At 35.4% G+C, this 20895-nt stretch overlaps 1 protein-coding gene across 1 annotated transcript in view; it reads left to right on the forward strand.

Annotated features, from left to right (window-relative positions):
* Positions 1-20895, forward strand: part of LOC141325134 (serine/threonine-protein kinase 32C-like) — a 219652-nt gene that overhangs the window by 27422 nt on the left and 171335 nt on the right. The gene's annotated exons all lie outside the window — the stretch shown is intronic.

A 20895-nucleotide genomic window follows, 5' to 3' on the forward strand; every position in this document is an offset into this window, starting at 1 on the left:
AATAACCCACTCCAGTCCATCAGTTAACATCTTGAGAAGACAAAAGCTGAAACAAATCCATTATCAAGACATTTTTAACGTCTGTAATCCATAATAACGCTTCCTCCAGTGAAAAAGTGGTTTGGTCTGAATCAGGAGAGAAATCTGCACTACAAGTCAAAACAGTTCTAAATTTTAACACTTGTCTTTTTAAGATGTTATCTGATGGACTGGAGTGGTGTGGGTTATTGTGATGTTTTTATCAGCTGTTTGGACTCTCATTCTGACGGCACCCATTCACTCCAGAGGATCCATTGGTGAGACAGTGATGGAATGACACATTTCTACAAATCTGTCTGAACTATTTCTTTATCGTAGCTGTAAAAGCCGTCGAGTTTGTGGTGGTGCTGCAGATCTGTAGTGTGTTGGATCAGCGTGTTGTGCTGTAGTATATAGCAGTGCGTGTCTGTGGATAAAGGGTTGGGGATGATCGCTGCCAAGTGCTGAATGCTGCAGATGTCATGTCGTGTGAATGTGCTTGTCTCAGGGGTTTTATTTGAGACTGAGCGCAAGTATTCTTAATGGAGACGCCTCTCATCTCTGACAGTAATATAGCGCTGGTGTTTTCAGAGACACACGTGGTCATGCATGAGTTTTGAAGATCAATAGTGTGTGTTCTTCTGTAATCCTTAAAGAAGATGAAACAGCAGCTTAAGGGCTCGTGGCTCTGTGATTCCTCTGCGGTTCCTCCTCGGCTGTGTAGTTCTCACTTTACTGTCAGTGTGAGAGGAAGACGTGCATGTTGGGTAATTACTGGAGGTAAAACTTCAAGAGCGCAGCTTGATAAGTGAATTAAAGCACATTAACATGGATCCTTCCACAGAGTTCTGTAATCTGATTGGATGAGACGCGTTCTCATCTGTAATGTGGATACATGCATCTGTGATCAGTTTAATTCTGTTTTTATTCTGAAGTGAGGGTAAGCTTATGTGTTGGCAATTATAAACAGCATATATTTGAAACTATTGTTTTTGTATTTTTATTTCATTCTATTTTATTTCAGTCATGGTCATTTGTAGTAAGCTTGTTATTTTTGTACTTCAGCTAAACAAAAATGAGGAATGTTACCATGGTAACTAGCCGAAATAAAGTACGTTTAGTTATTATTATTTTTTTTTGGTTAATGCAATTTTATATCAAATAATATATTTTTTTTCATCATTTTATTTTTAGTTAACAATAATACAACTAGACAACTGTATATAATGTACTGTATCATATTTCTATTATATTCTTCTATTCTATTCTATAATGAAAATAACCCTGGCCAGCTGACAATATTACTATTCTATTCAATTCTAATCTATTCTGTTCTATTTTATAACAACAACCCTGGTCAGTTGACAATATTTCTATTCTATTCTATTCTATTCTATTCTATTCTATTTTTATAATGAAAATAACCCAGTTCAGTTGACAATATTTCTATTCTATTCTGTTCTACTCTACTCTATTGACAGTAACCCTGGTCAGTTGGCGATATTTGTATTCTGTTTTATTCTATAAAGACAATAACCCTGGTCAATTAGCAATAGTTTATTTCTATTCTGTTCTGTATTCTGTATTCTATAATGACAACTTCTGGTCAATTGGCATTTTTTTAAATTCTGTTCTGTTCAATTCCTTTTTGTTATATACTGTTTAGTTCTATTTTATAACCACAATAACCCTGTTCAGTTGGCATAATTCTATTCTGTTCTAAATTGACAGTAACCCTGGTCCAGTTGACAATATTTCTATTCCATTCTATTCTATTCTAACGACAGTAACCCTGGTCAATTGGCAATATTTCGTTCTATTTTATTTTATAATGACAATAACCCTGGTCATTTAGCAATGTTTTCTTTCTATTCTATTCTATTCTATTCTATTCTATTCTGTTCTAACAATAATCCTAGTCTATTGGAAATATTTCTATTCTATTCTAACAATAACCCTAGTCAATTTTAAGTATTTCTGTTCTGTTTTATTCTAATGACAATGATATTTCTATTCTGTTCTGTTCTATAATGACAAAAACTCTGAACAGAATAGAAAATTGACAACTGATCAATTCCTTTCTGTTATATACTGTTCTGTTGTATTCTTTAACCAAAATACCCCTGTTCAATTGGCAATAATTCTGTTCTGTAATGACAGTAACCCTGATCAGTTATTTCTATTCGGTTCTAACAGCAGTAACCCTGCTCAGCTGGCAGTATTTCTATTCTGTTCTGTTTGGTTCTGTTCTATTCTATTTTATAATGACAATAACACTGGCCAATTAGCAATATTTTCTTTCTATTCTATTTTGTTCTATTCACAACCATAACCCTGGCAATTGGCGATAATTCTATTCTGACAATAAATCAGGCTATTGGAAATATTTCTGTTCAAGTCTATTCTATTCTAATGACAAAAACTCTGAACACTCTGACAATATTTCTGTTCTGTTCTATTCCATTTATTTTGTATTTTATTATATAAGGACAAAAAGCTGGCCAATTGGCAATATTTTTATTCTACTCTGTTCTGTTCTATTCTATTTTATCGACAGTAACCTTGGTAATTGGCAATATTTTTATTCTATTTCTATTATATTCTATTCTATAATGACAATAACCCTGGCCAATTAGCAATATTTTCTTTAACAAAAAAAAAAATGTAAAGGAAAAAGTGTACAAGTGTACAATTGGCAAGATACAGGGGGTGGGTCAACTTGCCCCACTGGCTCAACTTACCCCACTCTCTCCTAGACATAAAAAAAAACTAGTGAAAATGACAAAAATACAGAACAAAATTACTAAAACTATTAAAAAATGTAAAGGTAAAAGTGTACAATTGCCAAGATACAGGGGGTGGGTCAACTTGCCCCACTGGCTCAACTTACCCCACTCTCCCCTAGACATAAAAAAACTAGTGAAAATGACAAAAATACAGAACAAAATTACTAAAACTAACAAAAAATGTAAAGGTAAAAGTGTACAATTGCCAAGATACAGGGGGTGGGTCAACTTACCCCACTGGCTCAACTTACCCCACTCTCCCCTAGACATAAAAAAACTAGTGAAAATGACAAAAATACAGAACAAAATTACTAAAACTAACAAAAAATGTAAAGGTAAAAGTGTACAATTGCCAAGATACAGGGGGTGGGTCAACTTACCCCACTGGCTCAACTTACCCCACTCTCTCCTAGACATAAAAAAACTAGTGAAAATGACAAAAATACAGAACAAAATTACTAAAACTAACAAAAAATGTAAAGGTAAAAGTGTACAATTGCCAAGATACAGGGGGTGGGTCAACTTACCCCGCTGGCTCAACTTACCCCACTCTCCCCTAGACATAAAAAAACTAGTGAAAATGACAAAAATACAGAACAAAATTACTAAAACTAACAAAAAATGTAAAGGTAAAAGTGTACAATTGCCAAGATACAGGGGGTGGGTCAACTTACCCCACTGGCTCAACTTACCCCACTCTCTCCTAGACATAAAAAAACTAGTGAAAATGACAAAAATACAGAACAAAATTACTAAAACTAACAAAAAATGTAAAGGTAAAAGTGTACAATTGCCAAGATACAGGGGGTGGGTCAACTTACCCCACTGGCTCAACTTACCCCACTCTCCCCTAGACATAAAAAACTAGTGAAAATGACAAAAATACAGAATGAAATTAACAATAGCTCTTGAATAGAATAGAAATATTTAAACTTTACTAGAGTTATTGTTACAATAGAATAATCTCCAATAGGCCAGGCTTATTGTCGTGAATAGAATAGAACAGAACATAATAGAATAGAAATATTGCCAATTAACCAGGGTTACTGTCATCAGAATAAAATTGAATAGAAATATTGCCAATTGACCAGCTTTTTGTCATTATATAATAGAATAGAATACAAAATAAATGGAATAGAACAGAACAGAAATTTCATCAACTGACCAGAGTTATTGTCATTAGAATAGAATAGAAATATTTAAACTTTACTAATGACAATAACTCTGGTCAGTTGGCAATATTTCTATTCTGTTCTATTTTTTTCAGTGTTTATATATATATATATATATATATATATATATATATATATATATATATATATATATATATATATATATACATCAGTACATGTACATCAGTCATGGCTGTCTGAAGTTTGTTATTTGTGTTCAGTGTTGTGAAGTTTTCTCTATTAGCATGTGTTGATGGAAGTATGCGTGTTTGTTGCCCTTGAGCGTCCCGTCCGTATGTGTGAGGACTGCTTTCCTCAGACAGCCGTATTGATTATCATGAGATTCCTGAAGCACGTGGTTTTTCAGCTCCAGGGATGCCGAGATGTTTGGGGCCAGACATTATGTCGTCTGACTCTTGTCTTTTGATTTACGGAGGAACATGTTGTGCTGTTCTTCGCTTCTTCATGCTCATTTGTTTCATTTTTCTGTCATGAAGTTCTGCTGTGGGCCAAACCAGAGACATTCTCTATATAAATGATCCAAAGGGGAATAATAACAGACACACGATAAGAAATCTCCAGAGAAAATCAGAAGAGATAAGAAGTTCCAGCAGAATTACTGGTCTGTGAAGAACTGCTCGTATATCTCCCAGTATAATCAGCTTTTTCTTAACTTCTCTTTTAAATATAACGATGTGCTTGGTAAGAGATATCAGATCATGTGCTTCAGTGGTTTATATTTCTAGCAGTGTGTGTGCAAACGTGTGAATGTACAGCAGCTTTCCTCTATGAATCATGGCAAGATTCTGAGTCCAGGAGAAGCTGGATATTGGCAGCAAATAGATGTTGTTAATCTTGAAATATCGCCAATCCACCAACATTTGCCTTTGACTATGCAGGAATATTATCAGTTTACCTGCACTGCTACTATCGGCTGAGAACAAAACGCCATTATTATCAAAATTCATTTAAACTAAATAAAAATAAGAAATGTTCTCTTTGCAATTATATTGAATATTATAATATTGAAATAAGTATAAGATATTTTATCTTCAGTTTTTTCAGTTAATGTATATTTTTTAAAATATTTGTATGGTAACTTAATGATTATAACACGGATCAGTTGGCAATATTTCTATTCTATTCTTCTCTATATTGACCGTAATCCTAATCAGTTGGAAAATTCGTATTCTATTCTATTCTGTAACCACAGTAACTCTGTTCAGTTGGCAATATTCTATTCTATTCTATTCTATTCTGTTCTATAATTACAGTAACCCTGGTCAGTTGGCAATATTTCAATTCTATTTGATTCTATTCTATTCTATTCTATAACAACAATAATCCTGGTCAGTTCACAATATTTCTGTTCTACTCTATTCTACTTTATATTGACATCTGGTCAGTTGGAAATATTTGTATTCTATTCTGTTCTATAATGACAGTAACCTTGGTCAGTTGGCAATAATTCTGTTCTGTTCATTTTTTTCCTGTTTCTATTCTGTTTTGTTGTATTCTATAAACACAATAATTCTGTTCAGTTGACTAATTCTATTCTATTCTGTTCTATGATGACAGTAACCCTGGTCAGTTGGCAATATTTTTATTCTATTCTATTCTATTCTATTATACTCTATATTGACAGTAACCCTGGTCAGTTGGAAATATTTGTATTCTATTTGGGTCTATGCTATTCTGTTCTATAATGACAATAACCCTGGTCAGTTGACAATATTTCTATTCTACTCTATTTTACTCTATTGACAGTAATTACGGTCAGTTGGGAAATTTGTATTCTATTCTATAACCACAGTAACCCTGTTCAGTTGGCAATATTCAATTCTATTCTGTTCCATAATTACAGTAACCCTGGTCAGTTACAGTAGCAATAATTCTATTCTGTTCTGTTCATTTGCTTTCTGTTCTGTTGTATTCTATAACTAACCACGATAATCTTGTTCAGTTGACAATAATTCTATTCTGTTCTATGATGACAATAACCCTGGTCAGTTGGAAATATTTGTATTCTATTCTATAATCACAATAACCCTGGTCAGTTGGCAATAATTATATTCTATAATGACAGTAACCTTGGTCAGTTGGCAATATTTCTATTCTATTCTACTCTACTCTACTCTACTCTATATTGACAGCAACCCTGGTCAGAAGTATTTCTATTCTATTCTATAACCACAAAAACCTTTGTCAAATGATAGTAACTATTATCATTTGACATTGACAATATTTCTATTCTGTTCTGTTGTATTCTATATTTTAGAATTTTGGGGGGATTTTTAAATAAAAATGAGTTACGGTGTTTGTTGTATGTTTGTTCTTTATTTTTGTACTTCAGCTTAAAGTAATGAAAATAAAATTACATGCTGGTATTTTAAATTTTTGGACATTTTTATATTTAATTTCAGTAAGTGCTATTTTATTTCGATAAATAATGTTTTTCTTTGTTTTACTTTACAACACTGACACTGTTACTGAACTGAATTAAAACAAAATAATTAAACAGAATCTGAATTATTATTTGGAGCTGCTTTACAGCTGAAATTAAATTGGTTTCATAATTGAAATTATAATAAAAAATATACATAAAAAAATCACATTTTACATTATTAACACAGTTATTTCCCTGTTTATTTCTATGAAGTCTGTTTGGTATAAAGTGCTATTGAAATAAATGTGACTTGGTTTGTTGGTGTTTGTATGTCTGCTGTATTGTAAAGCATTCTGACATCCTATAATGAAATGCTCTGCGTAAATGCATGTAGAAAGTCTGTTTCTCACGCAGGGTTCACATTATCCACATGATCTCCCAGCACATTTCACATTACCCATCATGCTCAGCACTGCTCTGTTTGTGCCCGCCAGCCGTTCGTGCCCTTGATTGTGATTAATAAGGAAAAGCTTATGAAAATTGCATAATCTCTTTTTGCATAATTAATGGTAAACCATGACAGCATCTCCAAACAAATAAGTCCTGTATTCAGAGAGAGTTGAGTGAGTTTTGAAACACCGAGAGAGGATGAGTGGACATGTCTGATGATTTGAGATGATCTGAGTAACTTTACTGTATGTTATGACTGAATATGGAGTGCGATGATGGTTCATAATATTTATATCCACTGGGCTGTCAGTGGGACTGACTGATTTACATCATTTACATATGAGAGCCAGGAAAAATCATGGACTTGTAGACTTGAATTGTAGACTTTTCTGCTATTTTACAATCAGAATCCAGAGACTGAACTCAACTTTTTTAAAATATGTGACCCTGGACAACAAAACCAGTCACAAGGGCCAATTTTTAAAAAAGAATTTCAATATTTGTCTGAGATAAAACAATTTGAAAATCTGGAATCTGAGGTTGCAAAAAAATCTAAATATTGAGAAAATCACCTTAAAAGTTGTCCAAATTAAGTTCTTCTCCAAATTAACTTCAAAAATGAAGTTGTGATATATTTATGGTAGGTAATTTACAAAATATCTTCATAGAACAGGATCTTTACCTAATATCTTACCGAGTTTTGTATTTTTATATTTGTATATTTCCTTTTTTTTTTTTTTTTTTTTTTTTTTTTTGTAGTGTGTTTTTGTCATTTTTATAATTTTTTTTAAATGTCTATATAGTTTTATTTCACATATAGTTTTATTTACATTTTTATTTCAGTTTTAGTTATTAATTGGTTCCATTTAATGAGAATTATTGTCTTGACAGATAGCTGAAATAAAGGTATTGTTTTTCCTTTATTTCAGCTTACTTTTATTTAATTTTAAGTAATAGGTTTTTATGGTTTAATTTATGGTTTTAATTTGGTTCAAAATGAGTTAGAATAGGGGATAAATGCTTTTTTTATTTATAATTTTTTATTTATTTAATTATTATTATTATTATTATTATTATTATTATTATTATTATTATTATTATTATTATCGCTATCTGTCATTTACCACCCTAGTAAAAAAGTAATAATTGAAAGTGCATTTATTTAATACTAAGTTTAGTTCAAGTCTATTTTACTGACATATCACTCAAGACTTACTGATATAAAAATTGTAATTAAATTTTATTTGGTGTACTGATAATGCACAATGAACATTTCTTAAAATTAAGCCTAAAATATGTTTTAATGTCACTATTGAGGAGGACTGTATGATCTTTAAATAATATCAGTCTTTAAATCCAAGATAATTAAAGTGTACATGAAGTATACTTGAAATAGTTCTACTTTAGCACAATCAAATATACCGAAGTATATCTTTAGTTGGACTTCTGCACAATTACAGTGCATTAAATACAAATGAGTTGTTCCATTTTAGCAGACTTAAAATATACCAGTTTAGTATACTGAAAAAAGTACAACTGCAGGGTATTTTTTATTAAGTACATATGTAATATGTAAATGCATTTGTAGTATAGCATGAAATAAATGTATTTTAAATGCAGAGCTTCTGGACGAGACTCATCCTGTTCTTAATGATCTTTATGTATCTGTTGACCATCTGAAGGTTCTTTTAATGATCCTTACAGGCACCCTTAACACAGCCTCATATATCAAAACACACACACGCTCGATGATCCCAGTGTGCATTGCAGCAAAATAACTTTGCTGTCCAGAGAACAAGCTCCAATTAAAACACTCTGGGAAGCAAAGACCTCATCAATACTTTGATACTCTTTATTTGGATAATGAATGACAAATGAGAGAGACAACTGCAAGTTTTGTTTTCTACAATTGATTGTGGGCAAATATCCACTTCATCGAGCACTGGCTCAGTTTTGTGTTTTATAAAAGATCCTGTTACTATTTCAGTGAGAAACTGCTGCAAATAATTCAGTGTGTGAGTGAACTGTCCTAATAAATCAAACTGAATCACAAACTAATTCAGTTCTTTTCAAACCTGATTTGTTTGGGAATCTGCCATCATTAGTTCTGACTCAAAACAACAGAGTTGGTGTTGGGGGTGACACAATAAAAATAATGCAAGTTATGTAATCAGATTACTTTTTCAAGTAACTAGTAAAGTAACACTAAGTTCATTCTAAACTTGCAACAAATTATCTGCTTTACTTTTTCAAATAGGTAACGACAGTTATTTTGTTTTCCCATTTATTGATTGACAGCTCTTTTGTTCTGCCTTTACATTTGCCAAAAATGTAACTTTTGGGGAGTTTCTTATCAAAAATGACTGAGCAAGCCCAGCCCAGGTGACAAAAAGTAACGAAAAAGTAACATAATAAATAACTTTCTAAGGATGCACGATATTGAATTTTTGCCGATAGCATTATGCCAGTATTTGTCAATATTTTGATGTGAAAGGGCCTTTACATTTGCCAAAAATTTAACTTTTGGGGAGTTTCTTATCTAAAATGACTGAGCAAGCCCAGCCCAGGTGACAAAAAGTAACGAAAAAGTAACATAATAAATAACTTTCTAAGGATGCACGATATTGAATTTTTGCCGATAGCCGTTATGTCAATATTTTGATGTGAAAGGGCCTTTACATTTGCCAAAAATGTAACTTTTAGGGAGTTTCTTATCTAAAATGACTGAGCAAGCCCAGCCCAGGTGACAAAAAGTAACATAATGCATTACTTTCTAAGGATGCACGATATTGAATTTTTGCCGATAGCATTATGCCAGTATTTGTCAATATTTTGATGTGAAAGGGCCTTTACATTTGCCAAAAATGTAACTTTTGGGGAGTTTCTTATCAAAAATGAATAAGCAAGCCCAGCCCAGGTGACCAAAAGTAACGAAAAAGTAACATAATAAATAACTTTCTAAGGATGCACGATATTGAATTTTTGCCGATAGCATTATGCCAGTATTTGTCAATATTTTGATGTGAAAGGGCCTTTACATTTGCCAAAAATGTAACTTTTGGGGAGTTTCTTATCAAAAATGAATAAGCAAGCCCAGCCCAGGTGACCAAAAGTAACGAAAAAGTAACATAATAAATAACTTTCTAAGGATGCACGATATTGAATTTTTGCCGATAGCCGTTATGCCAGTATTTGTCAATATTTTGATGTGAAAGGGCCTTTACATTTGCCAAAAATGTAAGTTTTAGGGAGTTTCTTATCAAAAATGACTGAGCAAGCCCAGCCCAGGTGACCAAAAGTAACGAAAAAGTAACATAATAAATTACTTTCCAGGGATGCACGATATTGAATTTTTGCCGATAGCCGTTATGCCAATATTTGTCAATATTTTGATGTGAAAGGGCCTTTACATTTGCCAAAAATGTAAGTTTTGGGGAGTTTCTTATCAAAAATGACTGAGCAAGCCCAGCCCAGGTGACAAAAAGTAACATAATGCATTACTTTCTAAGGATGCACGATATTGAATTTTTGCCGATAGCCATTATGCCAATATTTGTCAATATTTTGATGTGAAAGGGCCTTTACATTTGCCAAAATTTTTACTTTTGGGGAGTTTCTTATCAAAAATGACTGAGCAAGCCCAGCCTAGGTGACAAAATGCATTACTTTCTAGGGATGCACGATATTGGATTTTGCCGGTATCCAATATGCCAATATTTTTCAACTCATTTTGGCCGAAACCGAAATATTTCCTTTTGTTTGGAAACAACACCAAGTCTCTCCTGTGCAGAAATTATAAGCTAAATATTTTAAATTTAGTTTAGTTTTTAACAAGAAATTATTTGTTAGACTTAATGCATTAAACTGTATATCAATTGCTGCATTTTTGTCAGAAAGATGCAGTGGTAACCATTTTATTTTAAGATTTCACATTTGTAGATAGTTCTAAAGCAAAAGAGTTGTAAAATTCTGAAAATCAGTCTGATAATATCATGCACCCCTATTACTTTCCATAAAAAGTAACTATTGTAATGCATTATTTTTTTTAAAAGTAACTTTCCCAACACAAAGTGATTCTCGGATTGATGTATGGTAATATTTTACTGGAAAAAGTGTATAGATACGGCTCTGCTGATCAGCATTAGAGTGTTATTGCAGGTCTGCTGTTGCTGTAATGTGAAGTGTCTGTCAGTGAGAAGAAAAAACTCAGGAGATGCAGGACTTATTAGCAGACAAACACACTCCCTCAATAGAAGACTTCACTCCCTCTGCTCATTCTGCATTTCTGCAGCTCTTCTGAAATTGAGAACAAATCATGGGAGTGTAGGCTTGATATAAAACACTCAGCTGGCTGCACTGTTCAGTGTCAGTCTTTGTCCTGAGGCCAACAAGACCATCAGCTTCAGATCCACATGGGGAATCTGCTGCAGACGCTAGCAAAAAACAATTTAAAAGATCCTGCACCAAAGCTGCCTATATACAGTACATTGCTGTTTGAAAGTTTGGGATCAGTAAGATTTTTAATGCTTTTTAAAGGAGACTTTTCTGCTCATCAAGGCTGTGTTTATTTGATTTAAAATAGTGAAAAAACTGTAATGCTGTGAAATGTTAATGCAATTTAAAATAGTGGTTTTCTATTTGAATATACTTTAAAATCTAATTTATTCCTGTGATGCAAAGCTGAATTTTCAGCATCATTACTCGCCTTCAGTGTCACATGATCCTTCAGAAATCATTCTAATATACTGATTTTTTTGTAACCTGTGATATTTTTTCAAGATTTTTTGATAAATAAAACATTAAAAAGAGCAGCGTTTATTTAAAATAGAAAACGTTTGTAACAATTAACACCTCATTCAAAGTTTAGGGTCAGTAAATGTGTTTTTTTTTATAATATAATTTAATACTTTTATTCAGCAAGAATGTGTTAAATTGATTAAAAACAGTTTATAATTTTGAATAAATGCTGTTCTTTTTAATTTTTTATTCGTCAAAGAATCCTGAAAAAGTATCACAGGTTCAGAAAAAATATTTGGCAGCACAACTGTTTCCAACATTGATAATAAAAGTAATAAATCAGTATATTAGAATGATTTCTGAAGGATCATGTGACACTGAAGACTGCAGTAATGATGCTGAAAATTCAGCTTTGCATCACAGAAATAAATTATATTTTAAAGTATATTAAAATAGAAAACCACTATTTTAAATTGCATTAACATTTCACAATATTACAGCTTTTTTCTGTATTTTTAATCAAATAAACACAGCCTTGATGAGCAGAAAAATCTCCTTTAAAAAGCATTAAAAATCTTACTGATCCCAAACTTTTGAGTGGCAGTGTATATAAAACTAATTAAAAGTTTGGAATAAATTTTTTTAAAGCCTTTTCTGTTTCCCAAGCTGCATTTCTTTGACTGAAAGCAGCTGTTTTCTATGTGAATATCTGACAAACTGTAATTGATTTCTGTGGCGCACAGCTGAATTTTCAGCATCATTATTTGTCTTCAGTGTCATATGATCCTTCAGAAATCATTCTAATATGCTGATTTGCACTTTAAGACACATGTCTGATTATTATCAATGTTGAAAACACTTGTGCTGCACAATATTTTTGTGTAAACTGATGCATTTTACTTTTCAGGATTCACAGATGAATCGAAAGTTCAAAAGAACAGCATTTATTTGAAATAGAAATCATTTGCAACATTATAAATGGCTTTACTGTCACTTTTGATCAATTTAATGTGTCCTTGATGAGTAAAATTAGTAATTTTATTTTTTTAATGATGGTTTTCACAAAGATATTGTGCAGCACAAGTGTTTTCAACATTGATAATAATCAGAAATGTTTAAGCAGCAAATCAAATATTAGAATGATTTCTGAAGGGTCATGTGACACTGAAGACGAATAACGATGCTGAAAATGTAGCTTTGATCACAGAAATAAATCATATTTTAACATGTTTTAATTTTCACTGTATTTTGGATCAAATGAATGCAGCTTTGGTGAGCAGAAGAGACTTCTTTATTTAGAAACACCTCACCAACCCAAACTTTCGACTGGTGTCGTAGTGTGAATGAAGTCTGGAGGCTGGTCTCATTTGGGGCTGCGTGTAGCGTGTGCAGCCATTATCATTAGTTGGAGTGCTGTGTGGCACAAGATGGACCTCAGACAGGAAGAGACACTAATGACTTCCTCTGTGTGGGTTTTCTGCCCACGAGCACCGAACCGCTGTCAGTCATCTTGAAAAAACCTTCAGCAAGATGCTTCATAATGAACCAATAAATACAGATACTCAACAGATAGTCAACAGGAAACTAAAATGAGCTTTTACTCAGTTTCAAATCAGCTTTACAAAAAATCATGATATTTGTAATATCTTCATATCATCATGCTTTATAGTTGCATTTATCAAATTAGAGTTGGATGATAATAAAAATCATGCAAAAAAATTTTTACAGCTCCCCAATCATTATAGGCTCCAACTCAATTAACTTGTTGCTTTTTCTTAAGTACATAACCTTACGTGAGTATAAATGCTTGGAAGTAATATTTAACGTTTTCAAGTCCATTCATTATTATTGCCTATAAAATCTATCAATTTTATGATAGACTACAAACAATAAATGTGTTTTAACGCTCTTTAATTTGTAGTGAGATGACTATATTCGCCTCAGATCAAGCAGCATGTGAATCAATGATCTTTTCCTTTTAAATATTAGCAGCACAAAATAAACCTCAAAAAACATTTGAATGCATGTTAAATAAATAAAAACGAGTTTAAAACGTCAATAACACACTTCTTATGAGTAAGTCATAATAATAGTAACCTAACATTTAACCTACCTTAGAAAAGCTAACAAGCCTGTAACTTTGCCAACATTGTTCCCTTCCGGAGGGAACTCTACGCTGCGTCCTGGTGGACACTATGGGAACTGCCTCCAGCGTGACCGGCTCTGAAGCTCTTATGGAACAACAACAATGAACTTTGACATTGGCCGGCGCCAGCCTATGACATCATCACAAGGCGCCTACCAGTATAAAGGTGTGCTTGTGAATACATCAACCATCTTTTTGTCCTTCAGACTGACCTTGTTCTAAGCGTGAGTAGAATGATGATTCCTAGAGTAAACAGTTCGGGAAAGGTACGAAATCCGTGTCAGAGAAATCTGACACCAGATGACGTGCACAACCTGTTTGTTATGTGTTTGGGTAAAGGGCACGCGCGCTCTGTTCTTGAGAGTGCAGAGCGCGTTCATTGTGAGAGTTTCTCTCTAAGGAAACTCCGCTCTCGTTGTCCCTTTTCCCGAGGGAATTGGGACATTTATCTGCCCTGCGCGGCTCGGGTCCCGTTGCAGCCGAGGCTGCACGGAGAACGAGCTCGCGGCGGTTACAGATGAAGCGCGGTCACGAGCGGAGAGACGTGTAATCTCTCACGCTCGTCAGCCGCGGATGAGGGCGAGCTGCGGGCGAAGGATGTATTGTTTTCTGACATCCTTTGATACAGCAGCAAGTGCTCTACTGGTTTTAAGCCAGGTGAGCAGGATGTGGCTGTTAAGGGCGAAAAAGTTATTTTCTGAGCTCTCACAGCCTGCCTGCCCTGCGTATGATAAGCTGTTGTCTGTTATGAACCGCGCTGCGGCCTGCTTTGATCTGCGTTCAAAGCACGGGCAGGGGGAGATGGCTCATAGCAGTTTTTATGAGTAATCTTCCCTGGCCATGACAGACCAGTCCCCATGTGCATCCCATTCCTTCCTGATCTATATAATAAGATCGGGAGGGCATGGGATAAACCATATTCACGCACTCATCTATGTCAGCATGTTAGATATGCTGATGCAGAGTGAGTGCTTGAGTATGGCGGGGCGTCGATGCCATCGCCTGAGGATATGCTTGCTGTCTCTCGGCGGGAGTGGCGTCGTCGCTGAGGGCATACGCGGCAGCGGGTCAGGCTGGTGCTGCCTGCACACAGTGGCAGTGTTGCGGGCGTACCAGGCTGATCTGCTGGAGGATAAAGACCCGGTCTTCATCCCCACCCAAAACACATGGGGGAGCTTGGCCCCTCCTGGCCTGCGGGTCGGAGGCAGGACCAGGCGGTTTGTGTGGCCACTCGAGACCCTCCTCCTGGGAGGAGTACTGTAGGTCTCAGAGGAGACGTGATGTGCGATGTAGGAGAGGGGATCTTAGGGAAACGATCCTCTCCCTTCTCCCTCACTATCGTTCGGCCACCTGTCCTTTTCTCCCCCATAAGACTCTGGGGCTGGGCTGACGTTAGATTGATAAACTCAATCCGTTGGCCTGGTACATGAACTGACATATATGTGGGTAAGTATATATGTTTAGGTATGTATTGTTTGTCTACCAGCTCCGCTTGGGTGAGACTTATTGTAGTATTCGAGCCCCCTATTGGGCTCTACTGCCCCCAAGTGTCGAGTGTAGCCAGGTCTCCCCTCGTGTTTATCCAGTGTGTCGAGACCTCCACTTGTAATACTCCCATATGGGGTGAAGCGTCGTTAGGCTTCCTCGTTTCTCGAGTATCCTGAAGCCTCCGCTATGTTGAGCTCGGCTTAGACTTTATTTATACATACGTATACATAGTTGAAGTGTTCTAGAAAGCCCTGTGAGCGTTGTTAGGCCTCTTCGAGCTGCAGGAGATAGCTCTGCTGAAGCCTCCGCTCCCTGAAACCCGGCTAAGTTCGTTACCCTTAGGCATGTGTGTAGTCAGGTCCCTTCCCTGTGTATCTTTGTATCATATAAGTGAGACCTCCACTCCTGAGAGTTTCGGTTCTAGGGCGAACAGAGCGTTGCTAGGCTTCCTCTCTGTGCAAGAGATGCTTTCTGCTGAAGCCTCCGCTCTCCTCAGACGCTTGAGTGTCGTTAGGTTAACACCTCCACTCCATATAGCTTTCTCAGTGGTCGAGTGTCGCAGGCTCCCTCTATTTGAGTTTTCTGTCTAGCCTCCGCTCCCCAGAGATGCAGGCCGCATACAGCTAGTAGGCATTTTCTATGCCTCGCTAACTATTTTGGTAGAGTGCTATCTACCACTCACCAAGACCAGGTGTTGTAGGCTCGTTTCCTTAGAAACAATTAAGAAGCCTCCACTGTACACAGCTCTGCTTCTAGCATGGAGCTTTCTGTGAGCCTTGTCACTTCAAGCGTGGGGTGTAGTTAGGTCTCCCCTCCTCTAGAGGGTTCTCAGTTTGAGACCTCCACTCTGAAGAGCTTCCTTAAGGTTGAGCGTCGTTAGGCTACTACGCGCTCTAGAGAGCCGTCTTGCTGAAGCCTCCCCTCTCCAAAAGCTCCGCTTCGGGGCTATGCTATCGCCCCAAAAACATGTGGTGTTTCCCTCGCTATGCTCGGGCACCCCCTCAAACCCACGAGAGTGGTGATTACTCACACAAATTCTTGAGTATTCTCTAAAATCCACATGAGTGGTAAGTGCACTACTTAGGCACTTTTCTGAAATCCATACTTATGGTAAAGGCCCCCCCTGTGTGCCGGGACCTTTTCTGAAATCCCATATGGTGTGGGACACGCAGGGAAATCCTCCGTTCCCATCTTTTGAGTTGGTTTCAAAACCTTTAAGTTTTCCAACTCCAATCCAGGTAGCACTGCTAGCAGGATCGAGTGTAGCAGGCTCCCGCTTGCCTCCACTCTCCAGAGACTCCACTCAGGTAGTTTCGTTAGCTAGGCTTTTGAGCCTCACTGATTACCTCCAGTGTTGAGTGTAGCTAGGTCATGAGACCTCCACTCTTAGCTCTTAGCTAAGCACAGAGTGTCGCCAGGCTCCCTCTCGTTTGAGAGTGTTCTTGCTAAAGCCTCCACTCTCCAGAAACGCCACTCAGGTAAACCTGTGGCATAGGATGCTGAGCCCCACTGATTACTTCCAGTGTTGAGTGTAGCTAGGTCATGAGACCTCCACTCTTAGAATTGTTCCCTGCTAGCACAGGGTGTTGTTAGGCTTCCTCTCGTCGAAGCCTCCACTCTCCAGAGACTCCACTTAGGTAGTCTGTTGTATAGGCTATTCAGCCTCACTGATTACCCCAGTGTTGAGTGTAGCTAGGTCATGAGACCTCCACTCTTAGAGTCGTCCTCTGCTAAGCAGAGTGTCGCCAGGCTTCCTCTCACTTGAGAGTTTGGCTAAGCCTCCGCTCTCCATAGTCTCCACTTAGGTGGTTCTATTGCTTAGGTTCTTGGAGCCTCATGAATCACCTCCAGTGTTGAGTGTAGTTAGGTCTCCGACCTCCACTCCCAGAGTTCCCCCGCAAGCACAGAGTGTTGCCAGGCTACCTCTCGTTTAGAGAGTCTTTCTGGAGCCTCCGCTCTTCAGAACCCCCGCTTAGTATGAAGGCTTAGTGATAAGCTTCACTACTTTCTGTAGCGGTGAGTGTAGTTAGGCCTACTCTCGCTTAGAAGAATCAGGCCTCCACTCCTTGGAGTTCCGTGCTTGGGTAGCCGAGCTAGCCATGACGTCGGCCCAAGCGATTCTCGCTGGTAGCGGGGAGTGATGTTCCTTCTTGACTCCTCATTCAGTCAGTTGTTCACTTACTCCTCAGCATGGCGGCGTTGGTATAGACGTTCCCATAGTGTCCACCAGGACGCAGCGTAGAGTTCCCTCCGGAAGGGAACGTCTAGGTTACGTATGTAACCCCTGTTCCCTGAGGACAGGGAACGAGACGCTGCGTCTTGTAGCCATGCTTCGGGCCCCACTTACGTCTTCATCAGACAAAAAGATGGTTGATGTATTCACAAGCACACCTTTATACTGGTAGGCGCCTTGTGATGATGTCATAGGCTGGCGCCGGCCAATGTCAAAGTTCATTGTTGTTGTTCTATAAGAGCTTCAGAGCCGGTCACGCTGGAGGCAGTTCCCATAGTGTCCACCAGGACGCAGCGTAGAGTTCCCTGTCCTCAGGGAACAGGGGTTACATTCGTAACCTAGACGTTTTACTTTCCTCATAAATCACAAATCAGCCAGTGAACTGAGTTGAAGCCTACGTTTTTCATGTTAAATGTGAAGACAGGTTGGATGCCACAGACTTTTTTGGGGGGGCATAGTAGGTGGAATTGTCATATTACCTTACGCAGTATAACATGTTTTTATTACAGAAATTTTTGTATTAAAGTGGTAATTTAAAGCATTCTATAGATATATTTATCATGTCTGTGAGGCAAATATTCACTGAGTTTTGGATCATTTTTGTGAAGCGACAGAGACGTTGTTTGTTTGTTTTCGCTATTTTACAAAAGCACAACGTTTGTTGATATTGTGAGTGCACACAAATAAAAGTAGACTTTTTTTAGTTCCGAATGATGTGTTACTCTTACCTTAATGAGGAAAAATGATGGCGTATTTTAGGTTTCCACTATTAATAAGAAAAAAAATGCAAGTGATGCTCTGGCGCTTCCATGTCCTGCAAAGCGCGCTTTAGCTTTTACACTCTGCACTCCGCACAAACGATTGGATATGTGTCTAACAGCGCACATTTATCTAGGTTAAATGTTTAAATTAATATCCTGAAATGCATGTAAGTGTTTTATGCCTATAGATTTTATTTTAGGAAAGTCGTGTTGATTTGAGAAGGCTAAATTGATCAAACATGCTTAACTCATTGCCGTTGGCCACTTGGTCATTACTTTGAAAACATACAGTTTGCAGTATGCAGATAAAGATGAGCTATATACCATCTTTTCTATCTCTGACTGATAATACAGTATATTTTATGAGCATAGAGTCAGCATTCATGAGGGCTGACGGTCTTATTGTTGCTCTGTCATCCATTAGCGCTCCATTGGAAATCACTCGCTCCATCTTTATGATGTTGGCTTGATTCCAGCAGGAGCAGAGCCAGAGTTTGTGCTGCTGACTCAGACTCATCTGCTGATGTGTTCGCCGTAAAACACCTGCGAAAGCTTTCTGTGTGTTCAGCTTTCTCTGTGGCGCTTTGTGTGAATTATGGGAGTAACTGCTAAACTGTAAACACTGAGCTAAAGATTCAAATACTGGGTTGAATGAGGTGAGATGAGTCTACTCACACTATCTATAGAACATATCAAATCTAAAAATGAAAACAAATGACTACAGTAGACCACTATGAACCTTAGAAGATCAATTTTATATAAATATCACTGGTAATATATGTCTACATTAACGGTGTCTAAATTCAAACTGTTGATTCTTTGGAAGAATAACAAATATTGCATTTCCCTGCTTTATAAACATTTCAGTAAACATTGCAGTTTCCATGTGAAAACAAACTTTGAAAGAGACATGAGGCTTTACGGGAGGAAAAAATGATTCAGGGTTTTTTTTTTTGCTCTTTTTATGCTCTTTTTTTCATTTTACAGTAAAATACAAAGGAAAAATGTAATCTATATTTTGAAGGCTTTTACTGAGGGGTTTGTTCATATTTCATTCACACTGATTTATACATTTCACTCCTAAAAACATGAGGAAAATGTGTTTGTTTCATTTCTGTTGACGATATTTTCTGATTTATGGAGTGATGAAAAGAGAAATCCAAAATCCCCTCTGGAAAAACCTTTAACTAATTATGAGCCTGGTTTTATTCAATACTATTATAGTTTTTTTTATTTATTTATTTTTTATTATGAAAACATATTTTTGATGTTTTTTTATTTTGTTGTGTTAAGTCAGTTTTATTAGTTTTGGTTGTTTTTAAATGTCTATATAGTCTTTTTTATTTCAGTTTGTTAGTTTTCAGCTTTTTATGTTTTTATGTTAATTTTAGTTTTATTATTTATTTTGGCGTGTTAAGTCAGTTGTATTAGTTTTGGTTGTTTTTAAATGTTTTTAACGTTAATATATGTTTATATAGTCATTTTTATTTCAGTTTTAGTTACTTTTCAGTTAGTTTGTTTAGTTATGTAAATTTTAATGAGTTTTTTTGTTTAAATCGTAGTGTTAAATCAGTTTTATTCGCTTTGGTTGTTTTTAAATATATCTATATAGTAATCTTTATTTCAGTTTTATTATTTTAAGTTTTTGTTAATTTTAGTTAAAGTTTTATTTTTTTTTATTATTTATTTTTTTAAAGTCAGTTTTATTAGCATTGGTTGTTTTTAAATATGTCTATATAGTATTTTTTATTTCAGTTTTAGTATTTTTAAAAAATGTTTTTGTTCATTTTAGTTAAATTTGTATTTAGTTTGTAGTGTTAAGTCAGTTTTATTAGCTTTAGTTGTTTTTAAATATGTTTATAGTCAATTTAATTTCAGTTTTAGTTTAAAAAAAAATGTTTTTATTAATTTTCGTTAAAAATTGTATTTATTTTGTAGTGTTAAGTCAGTTTTATTATCTTTGGTTGTTTTTAAATACGTCTATATAGTAATTTTATTTTTCAGTTTTAGTTTAAAAAATGTTTTTGTTAATTTTAGTTAAAGTTTTATAATTTATTTTGTAGTGTTAAGTCAGTTTTATTAGCTTTGGTTGTTTTTAAATATGTCTATATAGTAATTTTTATTTAAGTTTTAGTTTAAAAAATGTTTTTGTTAATTTTAGTTATTTATTTTGTTTTGTTAAGTCAGTTTTATTAGTTTTTTTAAAAACTTTTTTGTTCATTTTAGTTACATTTTTATTATTTTGTTTGTAGGGTTAAGTCAGTTTTATTAGCTTTGGTTGTTTTTAAATATGTCTATATAGCAATTTTTATTTCAGTTTTAGTATTTTTTAAAAAAAATGTTTTTGTTAATTTTAGTTAAAGTTTTATAATTTAGTTTGTAGTGTTAAGTCAGTTTTATTAGCTTTGGTTGTTTTTAAATGGTCTATATAGTCATTTTTATTTCAGTTTTTAGTTTCGATTTACTTTTACTAAATCTAGTTAAACTAAATAAAAATGAGAGATAATCAGGATGAAAAGATATTCTCGTTAAATTAAAATATAAAGTGTTCCGTTATTCTCCTGACAACCTAATGATTGCTTCTTGTCTTTTTGAGTGTAACTTTTCCAAATTTTATTTAAACACAGACTTGTTAGGAAAAAGGTAGATCATGTGTTTAGAATATATAAGAGACAGAAGAGAATATCGCCGTCACAGGTGCGTGATGTTGAATCTCTG

The sequence above is a fragment of the Garra rufa genome, chromosome 2 (genome assembly GCF_049309525.1).
Source record: "Garra rufa chromosome 2, GarRuf1.0, whole genome shotgun sequence".
NCBI lineage: Eukaryota > Metazoa > Chordata > Actinopteri > Cypriniformes > Cyprinidae > Garra > Garra rufa.